This window comes from Benincasa hispida, chromosome 9, assembly GCF_027475165.1.
Source record: "Benincasa hispida cultivar pf3 chromosome 9, pf3_genome.v1.1, whole genome shotgun sequence".
In the NCBI taxonomy this organism is placed as follows: domain Eukaryota; kingdom Viridiplantae; phylum Streptophyta; class Magnoliopsida; order Cucurbitales; family Cucurbitaceae; genus Benincasa; species Benincasa hispida.
In genome coordinates, this window is record NC_143486.1 from 56,202,867 (window position 1) to 56,229,866 (window position 27,000).

Genomic DNA, 27,000 nt, shown 5'->3' on the forward strand with positions numbered 1-27,000 from the left:
CTGTTCAAGTTGTGGCTATCTAGCAGCTTCTACGATCTTTGTGAAGATTACCTACAGGTTCATGCAAAAGGAAGCACGTTGTATGGTTTCAAGGGTGGTCCTGCAGGGATCATGAAATCTAAATATGTAGAACTGAATGCACAATTTATCTACCCATATCGCATTCAGGTTAATTTTCTTGAAGTGATTTCTAGCTTTCACTTGTTAGAATTGTTAGTGTAAATATGTGTAGTCTTGATGCTAAGTGATTGCCATTTGAATGCAATTCTTGATTTAAATGCATTTTTCTTTTATCATGGTGGTTTTGATAAGATATGCAATGGGAGGGTTAAGATTGAAACTCCAGATCAGGTGAAACTCTTTCTTCTCAGAATTTTCATTTTGAGACGTCTTAGTTGTAGTCAAGGCATTAATTGACAGTTCGGTTCTATTTTCAGTTTAAGCAAGCTGAAGAAACTACTCATAAGCTTGATCTAGATGACCTTGTTGTAATTGGTGGAGATGATTCCAACACCAATGCCTGTTTCCTCGCTGAAAATTTAGGTATTTTTTAGAACTATGAAATTTGTCTATTGCCTCCCTCCTTTTTGCTCTCTTTCTCACTCTCATTGTCATATATAGATAAGCTATTATATGTTATATTTTTTGCAGAAATATAAGGTCGAGTAATTAATTACTCTAGTGTACCATTTTTTTTTTTGTCTGCAAGACTCTGTTATTTATATTCCCCTTCTTTCTGTTGTTTTCAAATTAGGAATAAGAATTTGAAAACCCGAGCGATTGGTTGTCCAAAACCTATTGATGGTGATCTCAAATGCAAAGAGGTCCCCACAAGTTTTGGATTTGATTTTGTTTGCAAGGTACTCATTTCTCTTCGTAACTGCTTTAGAATCCATATTTCGTTGAGACTCAACTTTGGTGACTGTTGCAAAGGTAGCTTTTTAAACTACTTAAGATAGAAACCTTTGTCAAGGAGGACATTTATCTCTACATGCTTTACCGGATAGAAACCTTTGTCAAGAAGGGAATTTACCTCCACATGCAACCCTAAGGTTAAGGTTGTTTATTCTCTTTGAGGACTAGATTTTGTCTCAGTAATAACTAATAATCTCTGCAACAGATACTCTCATGTAAACATGAAAATTGAAATTGTTGAGTCAGTTAATATATCCTGTTTCAGAATTTCATCTTCTTGCATTTTTACATGGAATGGTAAATATAAAAAAAAAAACTTAAGGGTAAAGATGAAAATTTGTGATAAACAAAGGATTCATGGAATTAGGTTGAAACTTTTAATATGGTGCAATGGAACTAAGTATTGACATCCCATATCATATTCAATTGCCCAAGTGATATCGGATGCCTTTTTTGTCAGCTTTGAAAAATTTGTTCTCTACCACCTAGTAGTAGTTGACTCATGGAGATTTATTGGTTTTGAATGTATGCAGGCGAAAAAATTTTCAGACAAAAAATAATGTGTTTTGAATGTTGACTCATTTATTAATAGAGCTTTAGTTTATAAGGAACATCGAATTTATAATGTGTTTTGCAGGTTGCGGCTAAGAAGCTTACCTTGAAAAACGTTACAGACTACATTGTCGATGTAATTAGTAAACGTTCTGAACTTGGTTATTAATTATGGTGTTGTAGTTATTCCCCATGACCTGATTGACTTCATTCCGGAGGTATTTGTCTTGTTATTGTAACTAATTGTGTTTATTTCTTTTTGTTGTATGCTCACTATCCACTAAACCCAAGATTCTCGAGATCAATATGTCATTCTTCAACTGATATCATTCATAATTCGCTTTCTACAGGTGCAACAACTTATTTCGGAACTCAATGAAATTCTTGTCCATGATTTTATAGATGAGGATAGGTTAGTACACCCAACATATTGAAGTTGTAACAATCCAAACAATCTGACAACATCGATTAGACCATCGGAGAATTCCAGCACTACTTTGGTTGGAAAATGCTCTCTCTTCTCTCCTCTCTCCTCTCTCCTCTCTCCCTTTCCCTCCCTCCGGCACCCTATTCTGACCTAACTCCCCATCTCCGACCAAGCTTTGCCTATTCCCACCAACGTCAACCCTCATCTGCAACCCTCGGCTCATCTATCTCTCATGGCCCATCCATCGACCCTGCCCTCCAAGCCTAACTTAGCCGTCGAAGTTATCAACTGTAAGATTAAGGACAACCACTTCTATGCCCTCATCCAAGTTGGTTCAGTAATCATAGAAGATGTGGAAGCCAAAAGCAAATTTCCTTGTCAAAATCGTAGCTACTCTGGTTTGTGGAGAACATCTCGACCCTTTCGAAACTTCCAACATCTAGCTTCTTTGTCAAAAGCGAGCAAGATGCTTCTGGTGTAACCAAGATTTCTAACATCCAAATCTATTCAAACTGGTTTTTATGATGTGTAGTGTGGCCTGCAGTTGGAGGAAGATTCTTCATTCACGTTCCATCAGGAACTCTTAATTCAGGTTGATATTCCTTACTTACCTTGTTAAATGATGCTTTGTCCCTCTTTCAAGTTGAACAGGTGACAAAAAACCTTCGCTCAGTCCCAATCTCCTATGCAGACATAGTAAGGGGAAGAATGGTTAAGCCTGTTTTTGCAGAAAAACAAAGTCTCCTGCCCCCTCAGAACACCAAAAAACAGAGCAAATCTAATTTTTGGGTTCTAACACAAAATTCTCAATCTTCATAAATGAAAGACCTCGTGGCAGAATTCAAGCTTCAAGAGGAATAAGGCAAGGTGAACCTCTTTCTCCTTTCGTATTTCTACTCGTCAGTGAAGTCCTGGATGCATTACTTTCCCAGTTTCGAGAAAAAGGCAAGTTTGAAGGTTTTATTGTTGGCAAAGATAGAATTCATGTTTCTTTGTTACAATTTGCGGACGATACTCTAATTTTCTGCCAAGATGACAAAGAAAAACTCAGCAACCAAAAGAAAATACTTGAATTATTTGAGTGGTGTTCGGGGTTGAAGGTTCATTGGGAAAAATCAGCTTTATGTGGCATCAATATAGACCATTTCAAGTTACAATCAGAAGCAGCCCTCCTAAATTGCAAGGCTATCTACCTCCCATTTATGTACCTTGGCCTTCCTTTAGGGGGGATATCCTAAGCAATTGGCTTTTTGGCAACCAGTGATCGACAAAGTCCAAAGCAAACTGGACAAATTGAAGAGATACAACCTCTCAAGAGGTGGTCGTGCCACCCTATGTGGGTCAGTTCTTTCTCATATACCAACTTACTATATGTCACTTTTTCAGATGCCCGAAAAAGTGATTCAAACTCTTACTATATGTGATTCGAACTCACTTTGCATGAACATTTATTCGTCTAGCTCTTACTATCTCTGTTTCAGATTTCCAACAATAACGCCATTTGTCTTGATGAGCTCATTAATCTTGCGTAACACAGTCCTCAGCATCGCTCCATCGTTTAGTTCCCACATCTATCGCTTAGCTCCAACAACCCGTCGCGTAGCTCAATTGTTTAGTCAACCATCTCGCGCATAGCCTATCGCTTAGCTACTGCGCAAATCGTTTACCTCCATCGTTTAGTGCTGACGCCTTATCGTCCAACGTATCCACTAATCGCTTAGCGTCATCGCCCAGCGCTCAACGTCCATCGCTTAGTATTTCGCCTATCGTCTAGCGCTATCGTCCAACTTCTACGCTTATTGTCTAGCGCTTACACTGATGTGTACTATTTTACCTATCGTATAGCCCGATAGTCTAGCACGTGACTTCTTATTGTTTGACGCAGTGTGCATCTTCACGATTGTCTAGCACATCGCTTAGCTCTGCGCATTGCTATACGATCGCCTACCTCATTGTTTAGCTCCCTTCATTGCTACACAATCAACCAGCGCCCGCCTACACAATCGCCTACCTCATCATGTAGCGCCACTCACTTGCTAGACGATCGTCTACCTCATCGTGTAGCACTGCTCATTTGCTATACGATTGTCTGCCCAGTGCCTTGCGTTCAACCTCTCGCTTTCTCTGCTCTTGCTTACGCGTTCTCAACGCATCGGCAACTTTCATGCAATGCGTTCAACTTCACAATTTCACACATGATTGTCAGGACTTAGTTTTATTTTATGTGTTTTATACCAAACGCCTGGTTTAGTAACACCTTGCACATACTTGAATTTCCATTAGTTGAATTCCAAACTTTTTGAAGAACATTTATTCAACACTTAGAGTTCTTCCTTTTTAGCATAGGGTTTCATACCTAGTCAGGTTCTTCTAGTCATTAGCTTAAACAGGCAAATAGGAATGCAGGTTTCATATCAACAATGAGAAATACATTTAATTAGAGCTGAATGAATATATGTGTATCAACCAGGTACCTTCATGATTCTGTTGCTCTTCTTTATTCATACATTTCCATACTGAAGTATTGAACCCATTGTGGTTATCTCTTTTCTCTTTGGATATGGAAGGATATTGTTTGGACAGAGTAGGCTTGTTACTCTTGGTATGTATGATCCCAAAGAAGTTTAGCTCAAGACAAGGAGGGGCATGCTTTTGCACTGTCAGTCAGTTCAAATCTTGGGATTTTTATGTCACCTGGAAGCTGGTATATTCATATTGGTAAGTGGAAATTTTTTCAACCTTCCTGCTTAAAATATATTGGGAAAATGGCTAGGGTAGTCTCTTTGTTTGTGTTTTTTTTTTCTAATATTTATAATCTTGTTAAATTACAATTTTAGTCCTTGAACTTTCAGATTTTTGTCAAAATTTTGTGTCCAATAGGTTTATGATATTTTTAACTTTTCTTAAATCATATTGATTTATTAGATATGAATTTAGGATTCTAAAATTTCAATTTTTATGTTTAGATGCATGTATTTAAAAATAAAAATATGTTGAATAGATCAAAGACGTAATAGATTCATTTTTTAAAGTTTAAGGGACTTATTAGACACAATTGAAAGCTCAGTGTAGGGATGAACACTAAAACTAACATAATAGATGCATTTTTTTTAAGATTTTCACTAAAAGTTCAGTTCAGTTAAAATCATAAGGAAACTAATTTTTTCGACTTAATTTGGTTTTTTATTTCAAAACCAAATTGAACAAACCGTGTATGTATATATGTACATATTTATCGATTTATTTATATATATATATATATTATACATTATATTTATTATATTATGTATAAAAACCAAAAATCGTTTGATAAGTTATTTGGTTTTTAGTGGGAATAAGGATTATGAGAATTAGGAAGACAATCCTATTCTTGTGAAGTAGTGATGGACGCTTATTAGAGAATAAAATAATGAGTTCTTTTGGTTATTCATGTTTCAAATTAGCCATTTTAGTCTTTGAATTTCAAGCAATAGATTTAAAAGGTCTCTCTACAAGTTCTCCTTTTTGCATGGACTTTTCCTAGCCCACGGAATTTAAATTGAAATTTTACTAGATGACTTATGTGGCAAGATGACTTGGAAGGGAAAATTTAATTTTAATATCTCCCACCTCTGTCTTCTCTCTCCCCCTCTTTATCTCCTCTTATTCTCGATCCTCCCTTTTCATTGTCAAGCTTTACACAAAATTAACTTGCAAAAAGTCATGGTAGGATGTTCTCAAAGCTCTCTTTCTGCCAACTGATACCCTACAACTTCTAACAAAAGCAACCAACTCTACATGCCCTAGCCTTCATAACTTGGTTTTTTTTTTTTTTTTTGTATTCTGTTTGGTAACTGAGTTGATTGATGTCTTAAGGAAGAGTAGTGACATGCATTGAGTTTTGTTTGTTCTTTTTCTGTGTTTTTTTTATGATTGTAAATCTCGCTTTTGTTTGGAACTTGAGTTTTACTGGATGCGTTTGAGGCCAATTGCTACTTCTGAAGGTTTTAGAGTGTTTGATTTGTGGGTTGTATGTGCGTGCAGGTGAGATCACGAAGCTGTTTCCTGATCTTTTCGGCCAACTGTCAGCAATGTTGGTGCCAAGTGATTCCAGTTCGGTGCAGGTGAATAAGAAATTGAAGATCGGAGTTGTCTAGTTTGGTGGCCAAGCACTGGGAGGGCATAATGTGAATTTTGGTCTATTTGGTAGGGTCTCATTGTGTCCACATTTATAAATCAAGAATAAATGTTTGCTTTTCTGTTCAAGTTGTGGCTATCTAGCAGCTTCTACGATATTTGTGAAGATTACCTACAGGTTCATGCAAAAGGAAGCACGTTGTATGGTATCAAGGGTGGTCCTACAGGGATCATGAAATGCAAATATGTGAACTGACTGCACAATTTATCTCTCCATACTGCAATCGGGTTAATTTTCTTGAAGGGATTTCTAGCTTTCACTTGTTAGAATTGTTAGTGTGAATATGTGCAGTCTTGATGCGAAGTGATTGCCATTTGAATGCAATTCTTGATGTAAATGTATTTTTCTTTTATCAGGGTTGTTTTGATATGATATGCAATGGGAGGGATAAGATTGAAACTCCAGATAAGGTGAAACTCTTTCTTCCCAGAATTTTCATTTTGAGACGTCTTAGTTGTAGTCAAGGCATTAATTGACAGTTCGGTTCTATTTTCAGTTTAAGCAAGCTGGAAAAACTACTCAGAAGCTTGATCTGGATGGTCTTGTTGTAATTGGTGGAGATGATTCTAACACAAATGCATGTCTCTTCGCTGAAAACTTTAGGTATTTTTCAGAACTATGAAATTTGTCTATTGCCTCCCTTCTTTTTGCTCTCTTTCTCACTCTCATTGTCATATATGGATAAGCTATTGTATGTTATTTTTATTGCAGAAATATAAGGTCGAGTAATTGATTACTCTAGTGTACCATTTTTTTTTGTGTGCAAGACTCTGTTATTTATATTCCCCTTCTTTCTGTTGTTTTCAAATTAGGAGTAAGAATTTGAAAACCCGAGCGATTGGTCGCCCAAAAACTATTGATGGTGATCTCAAATGCAAAGAGGTCCCCACAAGTTTTGGATTTGATTCTGCTTGCAAGGTACTCATTTCTCTTCATAACTACTTTAGAATTCATATTTTGTTTGGACTCAACTTTGGTGACTGTTGCAAAGTTGAAGTAGTTTCTTCAAGAATTTAAGGAAAAAATGGAATGTCGCATTCATGAGATGAGACTCTTAATAGGCTCTGCTGATGTTTATGCAGATATATTCAGAAATGATTGGTAATGTGATGGTTGATGGTCGATCTACAGGAAAATATTACCATTGTAAGTATTATGCTTAATGAAATTAAAACTAAAAATAGTTCTGATCTGCTGAATGTTCATAATAACTGAATTATTGACATTACAAGTATTTCAAGTTCAGATATGTCTACTTTTTTAAAATATATATTTATAAATAAATAAATAATATCAATAATAAAGCCCATCTTGTTGCTTCATCTGTAAAAAACAGAGCACTTCTCTCTGCTCAATTTTATTAACCTTCTCTATTTAATCTACCTAATGTGAGATTGTACTTTTTCATTGTTGTGATGTTGATACCTTTTTGTTTCTCACTCAAATTTCAAGTTTATTATCATATGGCATTAACAGTGTACATATATCCACAGTTGGACGGCTTATGGGTCGTGCTGTTTCTTACATTACATTGGAGTGTGCTTTGCAAACTCATCCAAATATTACTATTATTGGAGAAAAGGTAGCTGCTTTATTTAAACTACTTAAGATAGAAACATTTGTCAAGGAGGACATTTATCTCCACATGCTTTATAATGTGTTTTGCAGGTTGCGGCTAAGAAGCTTACCTTGAAAAACGTTACAGACTACATTGTCGATGTAATTAGTAAACGTTATGAACTTGGTTATTAATTATGGTGTTGTAGTTATTCCTGAGGGCCTGATTGACTTCATTCCAGAGGTATTCGTCTTGTTATTGTAGCTAATTGGGTTTATTTATTTTGGTTGCACGCTCACTATCCACTAAACCCAAGATTCTCGGGATCAATGTGTCATTTTTGAACTGATATCATTTATAACCCACTTTCTACAGGTGCAGCAGCTTATTTCGGAACTCAATGAAATTCTTGCCCATGATATTATAGATGAGGATAGATTATGGAAAAAGAAATATTATAGATGAGGATAGGTTAGTACACCCAACATATTGAAGTTGTAACCATCCAAACAATCTTACTACATCGATTAGACCACCTGAGAATTCCAACACTGCTTTGGCTCGAAAATGCTCTCTTTTCTCTCCTCTCTCCCTTTCCCTCCCTCCGGCACCCTATTCCGACCTAACTCCCCGCCCTCTCCCCATCTCCGACCAAGCTTTGCCTATTCCCACCAACATCAACCCTCATCTGCAACCCTCGGCTCATCTATCTCTCATGGCCCATCCATCGACCCTGCCCTCCAAGCCTAACTTAGCCGTCGAAGTTATCAACTGTAAGATTAAGGACAACCACTTCTATGCCCTCATCCAAGTTGGTTCAGTAATCATAGAAGATGTGGAAGCCAAAAGCAAATTTCCTTGTCAAAATCGTAGCTACTTTGGTTTGTGGAGAACATCTCGACCCTTTCGAAACTTCCAACATCTAGCTTCTTTGTCAAAAGCGAGCAAGATGCTTCTGGTGTAACCAAGATTTCTAACATCCGAATCTATTCAAACTGGTTTTTATGATGTGTAGTGTGGCCTGCAGTTGGAGGACGATTCTTCATTCACGTTCCATCAGGAACTCTTAATTCAGGTTGGTATTCCTTCCTTACCTTGTTAAATGATGCTTTGTCCCTCTTTGAAGTTGAACAGGTGACAAAAAACCCTCGCTCAGTCCCAATCTCCTATGCAGACATAGTAAGGGGAAGAATGGTTAAGCTTGTTTTTCCAGAAAAACAGAGTCCCCCTCCCCTTCAGAACACCAAAAAACAGAGCAAATCTAATGTTTGGGTTCTAACTCAAAATTCTCAATCTTCAAAAAATGGAAGACCTCGTGGCAGAATTCAAGCTTCAAGAGGAATAAGGCAAGGTGACCCTCTTTCTCCTTTCTTGTTTCTACTAGTCAGTGAAGTCCTAAATGCATTACTTTCCCAGTTTCGAGAAAAAGGCAAGTTTTGAAGGTTTTATTGTTGGAAAAGACAGAATTCATGTTTCTATTTTACAATTTGCGAATGATACTCTAATTTTCTGCCAAGATGACAAAGAAAACTCAGCAACCTAAAGAAAATACTTGAATTATTTGAGTGGTGTTCGGGCTGAAGGTTAATTGGGAAAAATCAGCTTTATGTGGTATCAATATATACCATTTCAAGTTACAATTAGAAGCAACCCTCCTAAATTTCAAGGCTGTCTACCTCCCATTTATGTACCTTGGCCTTCCTTTAGGGAGATACCCTAAACAATTAGCTTTTTGGCAACCAGTGATCGACAAAGTCCAAAGAAAACTGGACAAATGGAAGAGATACAACCTCTTAAAAGGTGGTCGCGCCACCCTATGTAAGTCAGTTCTTTCTCATATACCAACTGACTATATTATAAGCATTAATGGAAGAAGTAAGTTTGGTTGGCATACCAACGGAAAATTTTCCAGCAGCCTTAGAAGCCCATTGATTAATATTTCAAGATTTTGGTTAAAAGTGGATTCCTTGGCAGCCTTCAAGGTTGGTAATGGTGAAAGAATAAGCTTTTGGAAAGATCCTTGGTTGGATTTGGTTCCTCTAAAAATCTCATTCCCTAATCTTTTCTTTATCTCCACTAAACCCGAGGGTTCATTACAAGATTATTGGGATGATTTCAACATCTTGGACTTTTCCTTTTAGAAGACTGTTAAAGGATGAAGAGGCAGAAAACTTCCAGCTTCTGATTGGAAAACTCAGTCACTATAAACTTAATTCGATTTCTGATAAAAGACGGTGGTCTTTAGAACCAAATGGGGTTTTCTTAGTCAAGTCTCTTGTAAAGCATCTATCATTTTCCTCCCCAATTGGCCAGCCATTAGAGTCAGCCTTATGGAAGTCTAAGAGCCCTAGAAGGGAGAATATTCTGATTTGGATCATGTTGAATGGCTCTCTTAACAGCGCAGATATCCTCCAAAGAAAGTTACCTACTCTCTATATTTCTCCACAGGTTTGCATTCTTTGTTGGGTAAACACATAATCTCTCTTGCATTTGTTCTTCCAGTATGTTTTTGGAGAATTTTGTTGGACATCTCTCTTCAATTGCTTTAATGTCAGCTGGGTTCTTGATAATGATTTTAAGGTTAATGTGCTTCAACTCTTGATCGGGCCACGTTTGAAGAAGAAGCCAAGACTATTTTGGACCAACGCAGTTAAAGCTTTGTTATAAAAAATTTGGTTTGAAAGAAATCAAAGAGTATTTCAAGACAAAGCTTCTTCTAGTTCCGCTAAATTTGATATCGCCCATATCAACGCCTCCTTCTGGTGCTCGCTTTCCAAAGCTTTTCAAGACTTCTCTTTACAAGATATCAACCTCAATTGGAAAGCCTTTATTTTCCCACTCTCTTGATTTTGTAACAGCATAGTGATGGTTATTATTTTCAGTTTAACTTTTAGATAATCATTTGGTTGTAAACCTTGTCTTTTGCAAGGTCCTCTTCATTTTGTACTTAGCTTTGGATTCTAGTCTTTCTTGGAGATGATGAGAATGCTAGGGAGATGTCAACCTAGTTAAGATGTCCTAGTGCATTTGTTGATCCGTTTTGTGCTTTTTAGTGTGCTTGATTGTAATGCACTTTATGTTTATTTCCTTCTTGTCACTTTTAACATCTTTCATTATCTTAATAAAGTGGATTTTTTTTGTTCAAAAAAAAAAAAAGAGATAGGTTATGGAAAAAGAAACTTACTACTCAATCTCATCACTTTTTTGAATTTTTCCCACAAGCAATCCAAGAACAATTGTTGCTTGAAAGAGATCCACACGGCAATGTCCAGGTAATTGTTTTTTCTTTTTGTTTTATACATGTCTTTCCAAACTGAGTTGGAAAAGAGAAGGCAAGAAGGTGCATATAATGGGCGGCCAATTCAAGGAGTAGTCACATTTCTTTGGGTACTTATTCTATTCGTGCTTGAACTTTTGCCATTTTACTTAAACGCTCCTGTTTAATAATTTAGTGATAACACATATTATATTTAGCACTTGGGTAGTAGGCAAATCAGTTGAGATCTAAAAAGCATGCATGTTGGTAAATGCATTAAGATCTTTTAGATTCATATTTGATAATTAGGGGCACCAAGTATCTAGACTTCCATTATGAACTCGTAAAGCAAATGGCCAATTAAGTGATGGGTTAGGCTTACAGCTAATTGACTTTCAAATGTAAACTTACGAATGATACGAACAAATGGCCATGAGATAATACAAAAAAAATTGTACTTTGCTGGTTAGTGCTTTGTATGTTATCTCTGTTTATTTCTTATTTTGACTTATAGGTACGAAGGGATGTGTGGTTTACCCACGAACTTTGATTCAACTTATTGCTATGCTTTGGGTTACACTGCTGGAGCTCTCCTCCCGAGTGGAAAAACTGGACCAATATCATCGATCTGTCTGTTCCACTTCTGGTACCTTCTGATCATTTTAGTCTCTAACCTTTTAACCATTCATTCTTTTTCTTGTTATCAGTTTCCTCCATAGATTTTTTCCTCGTTTCTATTACTTATAAGTTAGTTATGCATACTTGGTAGGAAATTTGGCTGCTCCAGTTAAAGATTGGATGGCTGGCGGAACTGCATTCACTTCGTTAATGGACGTGGAGAGGAGACACGGTATGATTTCTTCATGAAAACGTGCATTCCTGTTCTCATGTTTTTTTGAGTAACACGTTAATAATTTTTTTTCTAGAATATTTTTTATGGGGAGTAAGAGGGGAAATGACAAACAGAGTATCAACAATCCAGCTAAAATGAGAACAATGGAGTTCACTAGAAGAAAAAAAAAAAAAGAAAGATGAAAAAAAACTCCCCAATCTATATTAAAAAGACATTAGTTTTCTAGTTGATGAAACTTAAAAGTTATCTTTTTTTCTTTTTTTGAGTATCCAAATATCTTACTAGTTACTAACACATTACTATAAAGACTAGTCCAAAGTGCATGTAAGATCAGAAAAACAAGCATAAAAGTGAAGTATCATCATGTAAAAGTGGAGTATCTTTTCTCTTAACAATTTTGAAAGGCTTTGGATTGATAGAACATTTTCATGAAGTCTATTTTAATATTTATCATTTGATGATCTCTTTCTAAAGGTAGATTTTGTTTGGCAGGTAAGTTCAAACCTGTGATCTCGAAGGCAATGGTGGAATTAGATGGTAATATCATCTCTTTCTAGAGCAAATTACGTTTCCTATAATCTCTTTCCCAGCCTTATAATTCACGCCGCTCCATTTGTCATGTGAAGAGGTCAGATCAGAATCCTACCATTAATTATGCAAGTTCAAATCTAAAAGAAGAATGGAGCAGGTGATCTGGATTTAGGTATCTTACACAACCAAATTGATGAAAATCGAACCTATTTTTCAGAATTTGGATAAGATATTTTAATTAATTCTCGGTCAAATTCCATAGCACACCAACGCACGCACAAGCCGCATCGTTTAAGGCATCCTCGCCCATGCGCGCGTCCTTGCCACCTAACTTCAACGTGAGCCCCGGCTAGCGCATAGCCCATGCACATAGTTCCAATAGAAACACAGAAAATAAACCACGAGTTTTACAAAGCTCAATGAGTGGAATCATAAATACAAGTCTTTTTCAGTTCATAAGCATTATATCACGTGATTCCAATGCAAACCTTCATCATTCCATGAAGCTTTTCACAAACCTACACACACGGTAGATAATTAACATTTCACATCTAAAAATATTCATTAACCTATGTGCACATAGTTCTCCCTTTCATGGGCTCAGAAGCTAGGCTCGTCGGCCCTCTGACCATCCCATTCAAGGTTTTTCCTTCCCACAGGCTCAGGAACTAGACTCTTTGGTCCGCTGACCATCCTGTAAGGATTTATTTTGGGCTCAGGTTCTAGGTCCATAAACCCCCGACCATCCCAAACTCATATTCATCTCATAATATAAACTACCACATATTAATTCTAAATTTGTTTAAAAGAGTAAAAGGAGAAACCACTCACAGTGACCTGCTGAGATTTCTTATTCCTCACAGTTTACCCGGTTTCCCTTACTCTTCTGCTCGACCCTATTTCAGATTTAACTTTAAGCTTAGATTATTCACTCTTTCGGGCTTTATCTCAAGACATTTCCTTCTTAAAAAATGTGTGAAAATGTCTTAACTAGTTTACCTTAGAGTTTTGCCTTGAAATTCCTTGGTGATAGTTCGGAGTCTCGAGTTCACTCCCCCTAACCCGACTGTTTCCACACTGGTGAGCACCTCTCGGTTTTCCTTGAATTTGACAGCCTTAAATTTAGAATTTCATTAAGGCAGCCCTCACACCAAATCTACATTCAATTTAAAAACTTTTGTTCCAAAAATCACCTGATTTGCACGAGTAATCCGGAATAACTTCTCATTTGAATTTAGCCTAAGCGTCTATCCATACACTCAGCTTCCTTCAGCGCCTCTGTTTTGACTTTCGTCTAATCAGCGCCTCTTTTCCTTCGTTCAATGCACGAATGGCTCTTACTTACTCTTTTCTTAGTGATCTTTATGAACTTAAATGGTTTGTAGGTTAAAGTGTAGTGTTCTGCTCCTTTTATAGGCATCTCACCCTTCTCCTTTACCCGACACCTCCTCCTTTGATCATATCCAGGCGTATTCCTCTCATTCTGCCAACGCCCAGCCTTATCCACCTCCTATTTGATATGTCTTCTTCATGCATCGAACTCACTTTGCATGAATATTTATTCGTCCAACTCTTACTATCTTTGTTTTAGACTTTCGTCGATAACGCCATTTGTCCTAATGAGCTCATCAATCTTGCGTAACGCAGTCCTCAGCACCGCTCCATCGTTTAGTTTCTACATCTATCGCTTAGCTCCAACAGCCCATCGTGTAGCTCAATCATTTAGTCAACGATCTCGCGCATAGCCTATCGCTTAGCTACTGCGCGCATCATTTACCTCCATCGTTTAGCGCTGAGGCCTTATCGTCCAACGTATCCACTAATCGTTTAGCGTCATCGCCCAGCACCCATTGCTTAGTACTTCGCCTATCGTCTAGCGCTATCGTCCAGCTTCTACGCTTATCGTCCAGCGCTTACACTGATCATGTAGTACTTTGCCTATCGTATAGCCCGATCGTCTAGCACGTGACTTCTCATCGTTTGACGCCGCGCGCATCTTCACGATCGTCTAGAGCATCGCTTAGCTCCGCGCATTGCTATACGATCGCCTACCTCATTGTTTAGTTCCCCGCATTGCTACACAATCGTCCAGCGCCCGCCTACACGATCACCTACCTCATCGTGTAGCGCCACTCACTTACTAGACGATCATCTACTTCATCGTGTAGCACTGCTCATTTGCTACACAATTGTCTGCCTAGTGCCTTGCGTTCAACCTCTTGATTTCTCTACTCTTGCTCACGCGTTCTCAACGCATGGGCGACTTTCATGCAATGCGTTCAACTTCACAATTTCACACATGATTGTCCCTGACTTAGTTTTATTTTATGCGTTTTATACCAAACGCCTGGTTTAGTGTTAACCTTGCACTTAGTTAAATTTCCATTAGTTAAATTCCAAACTTTTTGAAGAACATTTATTCAACACTTAGAGTTCTTCCTTTTTAGCATAGGGTTTCATACCTAGTCAGGTTCTTTAGTTATTAACTTAAACAGGAAAATAGGAATGCAGGTTTCACATCTACAATGGGAAATATATTTAATTAGAGCTGATTGGAAATGTGTATCAACCAAGTATCTTCATGATTCTGTTGCTCTTCATTATTCGTGGTTATCTCTTTTCTCTTTGGATACGGAAGGATATTGTTTGGACAGAGTAGGCTTGTTACTCTTGTATGAATGAACCCAAAGAAGTTTAGCTCAAGACAAGGAGGGGCATGCTTTTGCACTGTCAGGTCAGTTCAAATCTTGGGATTTTTATGTCACGTGGAAGCTTGTATATTCATATTGGTAAGTGGAAATTTTTTCAACCTTCCTGCTTAAAATATATTGGGAAAATGGCTAGGGTAGTCTCTCTGTTTGTGTTTTTTTTTCTAATACTTATAATCTTGTTAAATTACAATTTTCGACCTTGAACATTCATGTTTTTGTCAAAATTTTGTGTCTAATAGCTTTATGATATTTTTAACTTTTCTTAAATCATATTGATTTATTAGATATGAATTTGGGATGCTAAAATTTCAATTTTTATGTTTAGATGCATATATACGTAATAGATTCATTTTTTAAAATTTAAGGGACTTATTAGACATAAAATTGAAAGCTCAGTGTAGGGATGAATACTAAAACTAACATAATAGATGCATTTTTTTAAAATTTTTACTAAAAGTGTCAGTTTAAAATCACAAGGAAACCAAATTTTTCGGTTTAATTTGGTTTTTGATTTCAAAACCAAATTAAACAAAACCGTGTATGTATATATATATTTATCTATTTATTTATATATATTATACATTATATTTATTATATTATGTATAAAAACCAAAAATCGTTTGATAAGTTATTAGATATGAATTCAGGATTCTAAAATTTCAATTTTTATGTTTAGATGCATGTATTTAAAAATGAAAATATGTTGAATAGATCAAAGACGTAATAGATTTATTTTTTAAAGTTTAAGGGACTTATTAGACACAATTGAAAGCTCAGTGTAGGGATGAACACTAAAACTAACATAATAGATGCATTTTTTAAAAAATTTTTACTAAAAGTTCAGTTCAGTTTAAAATCACAAGGAAACCAAATTTTTCGGTTTAATTTGGTTTTTGATTTCAAAACCGAATTAAACCAAACCGTGTATGTATATATATATTTATCTACTTGTTTATATATATTATACATTATATTTATTATATTATGTATAAAAACCAAAAATCATTTGATAAGTTATTTGGTTTGTAGTGGGAATTAGGATTGAAGAATTAGGGAGACAATCCTATTCTTGTGAAGTAATGATGGACGCTTATTAGAGAACAAAATAATGAGTTCTTTTGGTTATTCATGTTTCAAATTAGCCATTTTAGTCTTTGAATTTTAAGAAATAGATTTAAAAGTTCCCTCTACAAGTAGATTCATTAAATTTAAATAGAAAATTTACTAGATGACTTATGTGGCAAGATGACTTGGAAGGGAAAATTTAATTTTAATATTTCCCTCCTCTCTCTTCTTTCTCCCCCTCTCTATCTCCTCTTATTCTCAATCCAACCTTTTCATTGTCAAGCTTTACACAAAATTAACTTGCAAAATGTCATGGTAGGATGTTCTCAAAGCTCTCTTTCTGCCAACTAATACCCTACAACTTCTAACAAAAGCAACCAACTCTACACGTCCTACCCTTCATAACGTGTTTTTTTTTTTTTTTGTATTCTGTTTGATAACTGAGTTGATTGATGTCTCAAAGGAAGAGTAATGACATGCATTGAGTTTTGTTTGTTCTTTTACTGTGTTTTGCTTATGATTGTAAATCTTGCTTTTGTTTGGAACTTGAGTTTTACTGAATGCATTTGAGGCCAGTTGCTACTTCTTAAGGTTATGGAGTGTTTGAGTTGTGGGTTATATCAGCGTGCAAATGAGATCACGAAGCTGTTTCCTGATCTTTTCGGCTAACCGTCGGCAATGTTGGTGCCAACTGATTCCAGTTCGGTGTAGGTGAATAAGAAATTGAAGATCGGAGTTGTCTAGTTTGGTGGCCAAGCACTGGGAGGGCATAATGTGATTTCTGGACTATTTGGTAGGGTCTCATTGTGTCCACATTTAGAAATCAAGAATAAATGTTTGCTTTTCTGTTCAAGTTGTGGCTATCTGGCAGCTTCTACGATCTTGGTGAAGATTACCTACAGGTTCATGCAAAAGGAAGCACGTTGTATGATTTCAAGGGTGGTCCTGCAAGGATCATGAAATGTAAACATGTAGAACTGAATATGTGCAGTCTTGATGCGAAATGATTGCCATTTGAATACAATTCTTGATTTAAATGCATTTTTCTTTCATCATGGTGGTTTTGATAAGATATGCAATGGGAGGGTTAAGATTGAAAGTCCAGATCAGGTGAAACTCTTTCTTCTCAGAATTTTCATTTTGAGACGTCTTAGTTGTAGTCAAGGCATTAATTGACAGTTCGGTTCTATTTTTAGTTTAAGCAAGCTGAAGAAACTACTCAGAAGCTTGATTGGATGGCCTTGTTGTAATTGCTGGAGATGATTCCAACACAAATGCTTGGCTCCTCGCTGAAAACTTTAGGTATTTTTCAGAACTATGAAATTTGTCTATTGCCTCCCTCCTTTTTGCTCTCTTTCTCACTCTCATTGTCATATATGGATAAACTATTATATGTTATTTTTATTGCAGAAATATAAGGTTGAGTAATTAATTACTCTAGTATACCATTTTTTTTTTTTGTGCAAGACTCTGTTATTTATATTCCCCTTCTTTCTGTTGTTTTTAAATTAGGAGTAAGAATTTGAAAACCCGAGCGATTGGTTGCCCAAAACCTATTGATGGTGATCTCAAATGCAAAGAGGTCCCCACAAGTTTTGGATTTGATTCTACTTGCAAGGTACTCATTTCTCTTCATAACTACTTTAGAATTCATATTTCGTTTGGACTCAATTTTGGTGACTGTTGCAAAGTTGAAGTAGTTTCTTCAAGAATTCAAGGAAAAAATGGAATGTCGCATTCATGAGATGAGACTCTTAATAGGCTCTGCTGATGTTTATGCAGATATATTCAGAAATGATTGGTAATGTGATGGTTTATGGTCGATCTACAGGAAAATATTACCACTTTAAGTATTTTGCTTAATGAAATTAAAACTAAAAATAGTTCTGATATGTTGAATGTTCATAATAACTGAATTATTGACATTACAAGTATTTCAAGTTTAGATATGTCTACTTTTTCAAAATATATATTTATAAATAAATAAATAGTTCTGATATGTTGAATGTTCATAATAACCAGTGAGACAGAGGCCAGGAGGACTCCTTAATCCACTGCCAGTGTCGGAGTGGAAGTGGGAGCATATTGCCATGGATTTTCTATTTGGATTACCTCGTACTGCTGGTGGACATGATAGTATATGGGTAATAGTAGATAGACTCAACAAGACAGCGCGAATTTTACCGATTAAAGCGACGTCTACACTAGATCAGCTAGCTAAGCTATACGTCGATAAGATTGTGAGTCAGCATGGAGTGCCAGTGTCCATAGTTTCATATAGGGATAGTGTGCAGAAAGCAATGGGAACAAAGTTGAAGTTTGGTACAGCGTTTCATCCTCAGACAGATGGTCAGTCAGAGAGGACCATCCAGACCTTAGAAGACATGTTGAGAGCATGTGTCCTTCAGTTTAAGGGAAGTTAGGATACCCACTTATCACTTATGGAGTTTTCTTATAATAACAGCTATCAGTCTAGTATCGGCATGGCACCATTCGAGGCTTTGTATGGCAGACCATGCAGAACTCCTGTATGCTGGAACAAAGTGGGAGAGCGAAAGCTAGTTGGTCCTGAGTTGGTACAAGTTACGTCAGACAACATTAAGTCGATTAGAGAAAACCTGAAGATAGCTCAAGATCGACAGAAGAGCTATGCAGATAAACGACTAAGAGACTTACAATTCCAGGTTAGAGATCAGGTTTTCTTAAAGTTATCTCCGTGGAGAGGTGTTCTTCGCTTTGGGAGGAAAGGTAAGGTGAGTCCTAGATATATTGGTCCTTATCGGATAATAGAACGAGTTGGACCAGCATCCTATAGACTTGAGTTGCCAGCAGAACTTGCCCGAATACATGATGTTTTCCATGTGTCCATGTTGAGGAAATATATTCCAGATCCGTCACATGTGTTGCAAGCACAATCGATTGAGCTCAAAGAAGACTTGAGTTATAAAGAGGAAGCAGTTCAGATCCTCGACAGAAAGGAGCAAGTTTTGAGGAACAAAACGATCCCACTCATGAAGGTCCTTTGGAGACATCACGGAGTGGAGGAGGCAACCTGGGAGTCAGAAGACCAGATGAGAAGGAGTTACCCGACACTCTTCACCTAAGGACTTCTAAATTTCGAGGACGAAATTTCATAAGAGGGAGGTAAGTTGTAAACCCGAGACTTTCCTTGGATTATTTGCTCTTGTCACACATTGTAGGATGTTGGATTTAAGTTATTGTTGTTCCATTGTTGAAGAAAATGACAAAGCTTTTGGTTGAAGTTGTCTTTAATAATTTTGGAATTTATAAATAAAGAAAAGAAAAGAAAGGGAATAAAGAAAAAGAAAAGAAAAGGAAAAGGAAAAAGGAAAAAAAAAAGAAAGAAAATGAAAGAAATTGGAAACCCATTCGGTGCTTAGGGTTTAAAGTGAGAACCCACTCATTTCAGCCCATTTCTCCATCATTTCCCATTATATTTTCAGAGCATTTCGAGAGAGAGAGTGAAGGAGGAGGAAGAAGAAGTTGCTGCTGGTTGGAGGTTGAAGAAGGGAGGAAAAGCTCATGCAAGTGCAACCAAGGAAGAATTTGGGTTCAACCTACCTATCTCTGGTTTTTAAGTCGGTTTGAGCTACACAAGAAGAACTAAGAGGTGAGGCCTGGCTTTCTGTTAAGTTAATGGTTTTTGAAAAGGAAAACATAGCACAGAATTTTCGTGCAAATAAGAAGGATCTCTGCTTTTTTCTGGTTTTTCGAACATTCTGGGGTGTACAGGTTGGATTAGAAGCTCAATTGAGTATGGTTGGAAAGCTTATTCAATTTCCTATAACTTTCATGAAGAATTCGGGAGCCAAAAATGACTAGAAGTAGGTTTAATTTCAGGAGAAATGTAGAGGGTAGCAGAGAAGCACGAATCTGTATTCACTGTGTTCGAGGGATTTCTGGACAAATTCGTTGAGAATCTCGTTTTTATTACTTCAGATAAGTTGTAGAGAGTTCCAAAATGAAGAGTTTGATATATAGTACATTAATTTTGGTCAAGTATTGAGGAAGTTATGAGTGTTGGAAGTTAGGGTATTGAATCTGGAAAATCTGGAAAGAAAATGTGAAGTGTGATTTTATTTCTAGAATTTAGAATTCATGAGCATGGAAAGACAAGACGATTTATAGTTCTGATGCTCGGTTTCGGTTGTTTGACAGGCCAAGAGGAAATAGGCCGAGTCTATAGACCGGGGAACTAGCCAAGACTGTGAGTGACAAAACAAATTTCAAAAATGATTTCTAAATTGTAATTTATGCTTAAATGGTTTACATGCTTGAATATGAACTTATGAATGATACATGATTTCTATGAATGGTTTCAAGCATAAGTTTTGAGCTTAGATTTTCTATTGAGGTTTATATACGAGCACGTAATTATTAACTTCTTGAAAAGTAGTTGAAACAATACCATTTAAGGTAAAGTATGTATTAGCGAGTGCTATTTAAAGATTTTCAGTTTTTCACGAGCAAGCAGAGTAAGTTTGAGTTTTACGAAAGATAAAGATAAGCATGCATGTTTTAATGTTTTCATGTTGTTTTATGAAACTTTTAGTGACTACATGACTGAGATATTGAGCCCGAGGCTATATGGTACCGTGTGCACACAGGTTATATTCCGTTGTTGACGTTGAGTGTACTTCGTGACAACAATGCTGCCGGGAGCGTTGGGTAGGCCCCACTACGACAAACACGATAGGAGTGCTGGGCGGGCCCCACTACATCGTAGAGCTAGTAAACATTGGTTGTACTGGGCGTGCCCTACACAACGTTGATTTGTCATGTTAGTTAAAATGTTTTATATACTTGATATGCCTTGCTAGATTTTAATGACATACTTGCAGAATATTTGAGAAAGCTTTTAGCGTTACACGTTTATGTTTAATGCTTTGATTGAACAGATTTATACGTTTAAAGGTTTATCACGTGTTCTGATTTGCAGATTTACAGTTTTAAATTTAGTCACTCATTGGGCTTCGTAGCTCATTCTTTCAAAATGTTTTCCCACTTTTCAGGTAGAGATCGAGCTCCCGGTGCCTGATAATTGCCAAAGTCTGTTTTCTCCTAAAAACTTCCAGATCAAGCTTCATACGTGGGTGGAGTTGTACATTGTGTCTGTTTATATTGTAAATGTCTTTGTAAGAACTGGGTAGTTTATGGTTGTGTAAGCACTAGATGTCGTGGTTGTGTAAACCCCAGTTGGATATGTTTTTGGTTGTGATATCTCTACCAGGTTATTTTCCAAACCGAGTTATGTCAGGACTGCACTTCATGTGTATCTAAAGGTTTTCAGGGATTCCGCTGTGTTGTGTTACATGTAAAGTATTTTATATATAAGATTAGTATGTTTATCAGGTTCAACGATTCAGCAGGGTCAATAGGTATCGTTAGAGGAGGGCGATGTCTGTTGGCTTCACGCCATCTCCCTGACTAAGCTAGCAGGTAGTCTAGGAGAGGGTGTGACAGTAGACATGCTGGAACAATTTCTAGAGAAGAACCTTATTCAGCTACCAGAATGCAAGGGACCGGAACAACCAGGAAAAATAGATGATCCTAACTACTGCAATTATCATTGGGTCATTAGCCACCCAAAGGAAAAGTGCATCGTATTGAATGGGCTAATTCTGAAGTTGGCTCGTGAAAAGAAGATTGAGCTAGATTTTGATGAAGTAGCTCAAACAGATCATGCCACAGTAGTGACAACTTCAAGTGTTCCAACATTGCCTGCGTCTTATTATCAAAGAGAAAACATGATCTAGTTTGGAACCTTCGAGCCTATAGTTTTTCGGTTCCAACAAGAGACTCAAACGACAGACTCCCAAAAGAAAGATGAGCCTGTTGAAGATTGAACAACAAAGGGTAGATCCTCGTGACTTTTCGAAAGAGAAGATAGCAAAATTCCATCAAAAAAGAGTTGCATTCTTATCGAAGCTATAGAAGAGGGAATAAGACTCATAAAAAGAAAGGCAAAAAGATGGCATGGAAGCCTAAGACTGCTTAAGAAGAGGATAAGGACTTCCCTGAACTTCAATGGTCGGTAACTTTGGCAAAAAATTTTCCAAGAAGCTTCCTCCATAACCATCTAGATGAAGTATCAAAAGTTATTGCATGTCATGCTTTCAACATAGCGAAATTTGACAACAATCATATAACTACTGAAGAAGTCGATGATTCAAAAGTAATTGAGCAAAGAATTTCTATCTTTGATTGTATCAAGCCTTCAACTAATCGATCTCAGTCTTCCAAAGATTGAGTATGGCCATGATAGAAGAAGAAAGCCAATTTCCATCTTCTACTGCAACTCGAAATTCAGCTTTCCAGAGGCTAAGTATCTTCACATCAAAGAAAGATCGACCTTCAACATTTTCTTTTGATTGTCTTAAGATGAAAAGCGATCAACATAAAAGAAAGATGAAAACATTAAAGGTAGAACCATTTCATGAAAAAAAGAACGACGAGAAGATTCACAGTCGTGTCCTTTCACGCATGAAGAGAAAGTTGTCTATTGATATAAATAAAAAAGGTTCATTGATGGTGAAGCAAAAGCTCATCATATTGATAAATCCTACAATGAAGAGGATGATCAAAGCCATGATAACATAAGAGCTTCTGAAGTTTAAATGTAGAAGTTTCTCATCGCAAGAGCCTAAACTGCATGTTGCTCCTGGTCTGCATGAACTTAAAAGGTGAACAACCCTAAAGAAAAACAAACTTTGTATGAACTACGTTATGACTTGATCCCTATCATTCTAAAGGGTATGTAGGCAACTTAAAGAAATTTAAGTTCAATCACATGAAAAAAAAAAAAAAAAAAATTGAACTACGTAATGTCTTAATTCCTTTCTTCAAGGGTACCACAACTACCTAAGTATGACACTTTAAAATTGATGTTGTTCGTTTCCATTATAGAATAACACTCCAAAATGAAGATGGTTCTGTTGAGAGCAACACATAAATTTGAAGATGTCCATCTCTACTTGGGGCAACACGACAAATTGAAGATGTTCATCCCTCGTAAAAAAGGTAACCAATAAATTAAAGGCTTAACTTGGAATGACGCTTCGCTTCCTCTTCAAACTCAAGTTTGGAGGCTTCACCACTCCTTCTTCAAAGTCAAGTTTGGATGCTTCACTACTTCCTTTTCGATGTTTGGGTTTGAGGCGACTTCTCTACTTCCCCTCCAAAATGTTCTTCTCTAACCTCTCTAAAATATTGGTGTAGCTTTACTCCCTCCAAAATGTTAGTGCAGCTCCGTCTCTTCTCCAAAATGTTGATGCAGCTCCGCCTAGTCTAACATGTTGTTGCAGCTTTGCCTTCTCTACAAAAATGTTGGTGTAGTTCCACCTCATCTCCAAAAATCGTCTTGTTCTCCTGGCTTCACCTCATATGCGAGATCAAGTCCGATCTTCCTGGCTTCACCTTATATGCAATATCAAGTTTGGTTCTCCTGGTTTCGCCACATATGTGAGATCAAGTTCGGTCCACCTAGGTCTGCCTCATATGCGAGATAAAGTCTGGTCCGCCTAGCTCTGCCTCATTTGTAGGATCGCATCTGGTCTTTATGGCTCCGCCTCATATGCGAGATCAAGTCTGATCCACCTGGCTTCACCTCATATGTGAGATCGAGGCCGACCCTCTACATAGTCAAATATGGTTTGCCTTGTTCTGCTTCATCTGTGTGATCAAGTCCAATCTACCAATTTTGCGTTCGGTCTGCCCATCTTTGCTTTATATGAAAGATCAGGTCGCGCACTAAGATTGAAGCCAATAGAAGGCAGAGATCAAAGCCTAAGTATTGAGCTTGAAACCAACGACGCATTCAAATCAAGGACCGAAGCTAAGATCGACGGAATCCTCAAATCGGGCACTAAGATTGAAACTAATAAAAGGTGGAGATCAAAGTTGATTGAGCACTGAGTTTGAAACTTATGGAATGTTCAAGTCAAAGGCTCAGCCAGAATCGACGAAATCCTCAGGTCGCGCACTAAGATCGAAGCCAATGAGGGTGGAGATCAAAGTCGGTAGAGTACTGAGTTTGAAACCTACGGAATGTTCAAGTTAAAGACTCAAGCCAAAATCGACGGAATACCCAGGTCGCACACTAAGATCGAAGTCGATAGAGGGCAGAGATTAAAGTCGGTTGAGCACTGAGTTTGAAACTGATGGACTGTTCAAGTCAAAGACTCAAGTCAAGACCAATGGGATCTGCAGGTCGCACACTAAGATTGAAGCCAATAGGGGGCAAAGATCAAAGTTAGTTGAGCACTGAGTTTAAAACTGACGGAATATTCAAGTCAAAGACTCAAGTCAAGACCAATGGGATCTGCAGGTCGCACACTAAGATTGAAGCCAATAGGGGGCAAAGATCAAAGTTAGTTGAGCACTGAGTTTAAAACTGACGGAATATTCAAGTCAAAGACTCAAGCCAGGACCCGACAGGATCCTCAAGTCGCGCACTATCGAAACCAATAGAGAGCAGAGATCAAATTCAGTAGAGCACTAAGTTTGAAATTGACGGAATGTTCAAGTCAAAGACTCAAGCCAAAATCGAAGGAATCCTCAGGACGCACACTAAGATCGAAGCCAATAGAGAGTAGAGATCAAAGTCGGTTGAGTAGTGAATTTGAACCGACAAAATGTTCAAGTCAAAGTCTCAAGAAAAAACTGATGGAATCCTCAGGCTGCACACTAAGATCGAAGCCAATAGAGGGCAGAGATACAAGTCGGTTTAAGCACTGAGTTTGAAACCAACAGAATGTTCAAGTCAAAGACTCAAGTCAAGACCAATGGAATCCTCGAGTCTTACACTAAGATTGAAGCCAATAAGAGGCGGAGATCAAAGCTGGTTGAGCACTGAGTTTGAAACCGATGGAATGTTCAAGTCAAACACTCAAGCCAAAACCGACGGAATCCTCAGGTCGTGCACTAAGATCGAAACCAGTAAAGGGTAGAGTTCAAAGTCGGTCGAGCATTGAGTTTGAAACCAACAGAATGTTCAAGTCAAAGACTTTCAAGATCGACAGAATCCTCAAGTCATGCACTAAGATCAAAGCTAATAGTGGGCAAAGATCAAAGCCGGTTGAGTAGGGAGTTTGAAATCGACAGAATGTTCAAATCAAAGACTCAAGCCAAAACCGACAGAATTTTCAGGTCGCGAACTAAGATTGAAACCAATAAAACACAGAGATCCTCAAGGACTTATGAAAAAATCGTGAGGTTGCAAACTGAGATCATGCTTGCAAAAACCCAAAACTACCTCTCGTCCTATTTGTAGTTTCAAAAAAAAAAAGAAAAAGAAAAAAAAAAAAGGAACAATGGGGGCAAGTTAGTAAACTTGAAAAAAAAATCCTTCAAGATTAAAAGAAGAAAGAAGTGAGAAGTAAATAATTAAAAAAAATGGGGTTTAAGTGTAAAAAACGGGGGGAGTGTAGAAAAAAGAAAGGAAAAAACAAGAAATAAAACAAATAAAACAAATAAAAAATGGAAAACAAAAAGAAAAGAAAAGTTAAAGAAAAAAGAAAAAAGAAAAAAGAAAATAAGAAAAGAAAATAAGATGAAAGAAAGAAAAGAGAGAGAGAAAATTTGAGGATGAGGGGATGAAGATACGGATTTGAGGTCTTATTTATAGAGGTTTTGTCAAATTCCATGACAAATTAAAAAAAATTAATTTAAATTATTAGATTTTATTAGATTTGAATTTATCCTAATTTCAAATTAAATGGAAAAAAAATCAAATTAAGTTTTTATTTAATTTGATTTTATTAGATTTTGTCTTCAAATTTATCTTCAGATTTGGACATATTCCAAATTTTATTCAAAATCAAATTTAAATTATGGATAAAATCTCAAATTAAAATTTGGTCATATTTCAAATTTTACTCAAAATCAAATTATTCAAGTTTGAGATTAGATGATAGATAAAATCTCAAATTAAAAATTGGACATATTCTAAATTTGATTCAAAATCAAATTTAAGTTATGGATAAAATCTCAAATTAAAATTTGGGCATATTTCAAATTTTATTCAAAATCAAAATTTTCAACTTTGAGATTAAATTGTAGATAAAATCTCAAATTAAATTTTGGGCATATTCCAAATTTTATTTAAAATCAAAATTAAGTTATGAATAAAATCTTAAATTAAAATTTGGTTATATTCCAAATTTCATTCAAAATCAAATTATTCATCGAGATTCAATTGTAGATAAAATCTCAAAATAAAATTTGGGCATATTTCAAATTTTATCTCAAATCTAAATCATCCAAATTTAGACTTTTATCCTCAAGTCAAATTAAATTAAGGATAAAATCTCAAATTGATGTAAAATTCAAATTTGGGCATCTTCCAATTTTTATATCATATTCATCTAAATTTAGGTTCTTATCTCTACTTTCAAAACAAGTTGGGGTAAAATTTGAAATTAAAATTTGGACATATTCCAAATTTTATCCCAAATTCGAGTTAAACTTATGTACTAAATTCATAGTTTGATTGACACATCAATAGGTCAAATTCAAGAACAAACATATTTAAATTTCAATTCCAACTCTATATTTTTCGAGATTCATCCACCCATATATGTGCATAAATCTCGAAAAGAAACCTTTATTGAAGGAGAAAATTTGGACCAATCATAGATTGTCACGTCATTTACTAAATTAATGAGGAAATTCCAAATAATTGAATTTTGCGAATTTCGATGATGCCACATGTTTTTCGTCTTGACCGATGGATCGAATAAAATTAATTTGGTCCAATTTGATATTATAATTTGGGCAAAAATATAATTGAGCCTAAAAATAGACTTGATTTGGTTCAAATATCAAATTAGACCCAAATCCAACTAATTGAGCCCAAGGGGAGGCCTATGGACGCTGACTAAGCCTAAGTCTACAAAGCCCGCCAGAGAACTCTATAAATAGAGGAGCTTTTTACA

General features: G+C 36.5%; 1 long non-coding RNA gene and 1 pseudogene across 2 annotated transcripts; both read left to right on the forward strand.

Annotated features, from left to right (window-relative positions):
• Nucleotides 1-8: 8 nt before the first annotated feature.
• Nucleotides 9-1,187, forward strand: LOC150033941 (uncharacterized). The gene is made up of 2 exons (XR_016531980.1): nucleotides 9-543; nucleotides 755-1,187. It is a non-coding gene; the product is annotated as an uncharacterized LOC150033941 (long non-coding RNA).
• Nucleotides 1,188-2,126: 939 nt separating this feature from the next.
• On the forward strand, nucleotides 2,127-21,359 carry LOC150033942 (pyrophosphate--fructose 6-phosphate 1-phosphotransferase subunit beta-like; annotated as a pseudogene). Its single transcript, XR_016531714.1, has 18 exons — nucleotides 2,127-2,292; nucleotides 2,427-2,486; nucleotides 5,918-6,079; nucleotides 6,178-6,298; nucleotides 6,428-6,481; nucleotides 6,568-6,674; nucleotides 6,884-6,989; nucleotides 7,154-7,217; nucleotides 7,565-7,653; nucleotides 7,740-7,872; nucleotides 8,005-11,016; nucleotides 11,400-11,531; nucleotides 11,655-11,735; nucleotides 12,231-17,155; nucleotides 17,242-17,347; nucleotides 17,558-17,663; nucleotides 20,674-20,846; nucleotides 21,079-21,359. The product of XR_016531714.1 is annotated as a pyrophosphate--fructose 6-phosphate 1-phosphotransferase subunit beta-like (transcript).
• Nucleotides 21,360-27,000: the final 5,641 nt, after the last annotated feature.